The sequence below is a fragment of the Myodes glareolus genome, chromosome 10 (assembly GCF_982192425.1).
Source record: "Myodes glareolus chromosome 10, mMyoGla1.1, whole genome shotgun sequence".
In the NCBI taxonomy this organism is placed as follows: domain Eukaryota; kingdom Metazoa; phylum Chordata; class Mammalia; order Rodentia; family Cricetidae; genus Myodes; species Myodes glareolus.
The window spans coordinates 79,740,801-79,744,745 of record NC_142035.1 but is presented as its reverse complement, the minus strand read 5'-3'; the positions used below and the strand labels follow the sequence as shown (position 1 = coordinate 79,744,745).

The following is a 3,945-nucleotide window of genomic DNA, read 5'->3' as shown; positions in this document are numbered from 1 at the left end:
TGACCCAGTCATTTTAGTCAGGATTTATTGGACTGTGCTTAAAGACTTCAACCGAACAAGCCTCAACAAAAACAATGACTGTCAACTGAATTATACCACCAGATTTTCCCCAAAAATTCAGAGGAAAAAATCAAATATTACCAGAATGACAAAGTACATGCAAGGATTAACATTAACTTGTGTTAGAATGCAATGCCATCTATGATTGGCATGTGTTTAAAATTTTTTTTCATTCATGGTACAAATATTCAGAGTTGAGGCTAAATTGTATGAATTTTTAAAATTCTGTATCTTTTCAAATATTTAAAATAAAAATATGAGCTGCCGCCATCTTGGTTCCGTGTCCTCCGCACAAAATGCCTGGCGAAGCCACAGAAACCGTCCCTGCCACCGAGCAGGAGCTGCCACAGCCCCAGGCTGAGACAGGGTCGGGAACAAAATCTGATAGTGATGAGTCAGTACCAGAGCTCGAGGAACAAGACTCCACACAGACAGCCACACAAAAAGCCCAGCTGGCGGCAGCAGCTGAAATCGATGAAGAGCCAGTCAGTAAAGCAAAGCAGAACCGGAGTGAAAAGAAAGCACGGAAGGCTATGTCCAAACTGGGTCTTCGGCAGGTTACAGGGGTTACTAGAGTCACTATCCGGAAATCCAAAAATATCCTCTTCGTCATCACCAAACCAGATGTCTACAAGAGCCCAGCTTCAGACACCTACATCGTATTTGGAGAAGCCAAGATTGAAGATTTGTCTCAGCAAGCACAGTTAGCAGCTGCTGAGAAGTTCAAAGTTCAAGGTGAAGCTGTTTCAAACATTCAAGAAAATACTCAGACTCCGACAGTACAAGAGGAGAGTGAGGAGGAAGAGGTTGATGAAACAGGTCTGGAAGTTAAGGACATAGAATTGGTCATGTCACAGGCGAATGTGTCCAGAGCAGAGGCAGTCCGAGCCCTGAAAAACAACAGTAATGATATTGTAAATGCTATTATGGAATTAACAATGTAACTATTTGACAGCGAGGACACTCCCCATCCCCTCCCCCCTTTTTGGTGTTTCAAAGGTGGAACTGCAGCTTGGTTTGAAATTTGTACTGTTTCTATCACTAATAAAGTTATGGCTTCTTGTTGGATGAACTCAAAAAAAAAAAACAAAACAAAAAAATAAAAACATGAGTTTGGTATTACTTTGTAGTTTAGTTCCTTAAATTGTGGTTGTAAATATAGAGTTTGTGTGCTCAGTACCTCACTATTACTATTTGACCCTTCTTAAAAACTCCCTCACCACACCACTTTTAGCATATAGTTGTTGGAAAAAAAATGTTTTCCAGTTCTCTTTGCAGAATGTGTGTGAGATATAACAAGGCACGTGTAGAAGCTGGTTTTACCCCTCTCTGTTTCTTCTTCCTGTTTCTGGACTGTGAATATGTTGGCCTATTTGACATCAGTTATTTCAAAAGAGAAAGGCCAAGACTATCATACAAAACAGTTCTCTATGAAGTTTGACCTAAAGTCAGAACCCATCTATCTCATATTTTGTATTTTACAAAGATAGCAAGTTTTTATATGAAGACTTTTCTGCTCATACATTCATTTTTTCTGTCATTGGGTACTGTGAGGGTTCTATTTATATTTTGTTTAACCAGTTCACTCCTGGTTCAGAAGAAAATGCTTGGTCTTATTTGTTACAACAGCACAAAGGTGAAAGAATTCATATATTGTTACAGACAGTGTCAAAGGTCTGAGTAAAGGATTCAAGCTCCTGACAGTGACTCAGTCTAGTCTTGCCTCTAAACACCATAGGCATCTAAAGGTATTTAACTTGCCTCTAAACACCATAAGCTTCTAAAGGAATTTAGATCTGTTGAAACACAAGGCATTAAAAATGTATTGATAAGTGCTGCAGATGTTGGTCCTGGAATAATACTGTTTTAGTTTTGTTTTCTTACTATGTTAAGGTGGGTCTCTTAGATTCGTATAAAGCTCTTTGTGCCCATTTTTAGTGGGCTGTGATAAAATTCTGAGTTCCCAAAGCAGTGTAACTCACTTTTCCTGCTGGTTTGCTGTGTATTTACAGTGGATAAAAAGGGGTTATGAGAATATATGGAGTTTCTCATTTTCAGAGAGGAAACTTACAGCACAATGATAACTGTACATCTCTGAAGTGACTGAGAGTGAAGAGCTTCCCCACAGAGCATGTGAAATGTATTGTTGGTGGAAACATCCTCTTCAAACTCATATTACAAAGAATTACTCATTTCAGACTATCTTGCTCAGAGACAGTTTTTAGGTAGGCCGGAAGAATTGTTTAGTGGTTAAAGCATTTGCCATAAGCATGAGGACAAGAATTCACTTACATATAATTCATGAAATACATAGTGGGAATGGTAGTGTGTATCATACTACAGCTCTGAAAAAAAAAAGAGGAGCAAGAGATCCCTAGAGCATGTTGGTCAGAAAGACTAGCCATAATAATGGAATCTGAGTTCAAATGGGAAGCCTGGCTGCAATGAATAGTACAGAGTCATTGAAGAAGACACTTAATATCAACTTATCAACTATAAATATGAAAAATTGTACACATATATTTAACTATACATGTACCATTCCACATGGAGTCATATATATTCCTACATACATATAAACATAGCTATACATGCTAAATTATCACACACACACACACTTGAGAAGAATGAAAAATACAGCTGTTCTTAAAACTAGTTTCAATACACCTATCTAATCGTCATCATAACTATCTTTAAACAATATAGGAATGATAAAATTGACTGGAACATATGTATACAACAAAGTTAATCAATATTAAGGTGTTTCTTTATTATTTTGAAATGTCAGACAGTGGCAATGACCCAGGTATCATGAATCCAATCCCAGAGTAGTTTTTATGTGTACTTTATTTATTATTTAGTTGCTTATTTTATTTTTAAAATTAGGCTACAATTCCTTCATTTCCCCCTTCACTTTTCTCCATCTAAGCTCAGTCATATACCTTTTCTTTCTCACTTTCAAATTCAAAGTCTATTCTCTCATAATCATTGCTATATACATATATGTGTATGTATACACATATATATTTCTAAATATAATCTGCTCATTCTGTATAGTGTTACCTGGCTGTACATTTTTAGGGCTGACCATTTGGCACTGAAAAATCAGTTATAGTGTTCATACCTAGGGGAAACAATTTCTGTCACTTTCACCTTTCCTTAATTTCTTGTTGTTCTTTACCTAGGTTTGGGGCCTTCTGGAATTTCCCCAGTAGTTGTTAAAATGTATACTGTTGTTATCTATGTTCATGCTTTGACATAGGAGGGTCATCTGTCTATGTGTTACTCTCATTGGTTAACAAAAAAAAATGCCTTGGCTTTTTGATAGGGCAGAATTTAGATAGGTGGAGTTGACCTAACAGAATGTTGGGAAGAAGGGAAGTGAGGCAGACTCCATACTTCTTCTGCTCAAGATGGACATGGGTTAGAAACCTCCTAGTAAGCCACCACTTCGTGGTGCTACACACATTAATAGAAATGGGTTAGTCAAGATGTGAGAGTTAGCCAATAAGAGACTGGAGATAATGGGACAGGCAGTGTTTAAATGAATACAATTGTGTGTTGTTATTTTGGGTGTAAAGCTAGCCATGTAGGAGCTGGGCAGGACGAAAAGCAGGCCTGCTTGCCTCATCACTACAGAATGGCACCCACATGGATAACTGCATCCGCAGAAAGCCTGAGAAATCTTGGGAAAGAATAGGGTAAAACATGGCTTCTTGGTAGCAGCAATTTCTCAGGTCTGCTCTCCTTGCTAGAGGCAAGCAAGCACTCTCATCAAAGAGAGGATTTCTGACTCAGTTTTAACTGCAAAACCCTGCAGTTCATTGACAGGTCTCACCCCTAAACACTTAAATGTTGTTGATGAAAAGCTGACCGCATGCTTTC

The 3,945-nt window shown here is 38.0% G+C and overlaps 1 pseudogene; it reads left to right on the top strand.

Moving 5' to 3' along the window:
* Positions 1-326: 326 nt before the first annotated feature.
* On the top strand, positions 327-1,121 carry LOC148120709 (nascent polypeptide-associated complex subunit alpha pseudogene; annotated as a pseudogene).
* Positions 1,122-3,945: the final 2,824 nt, after the last annotated feature.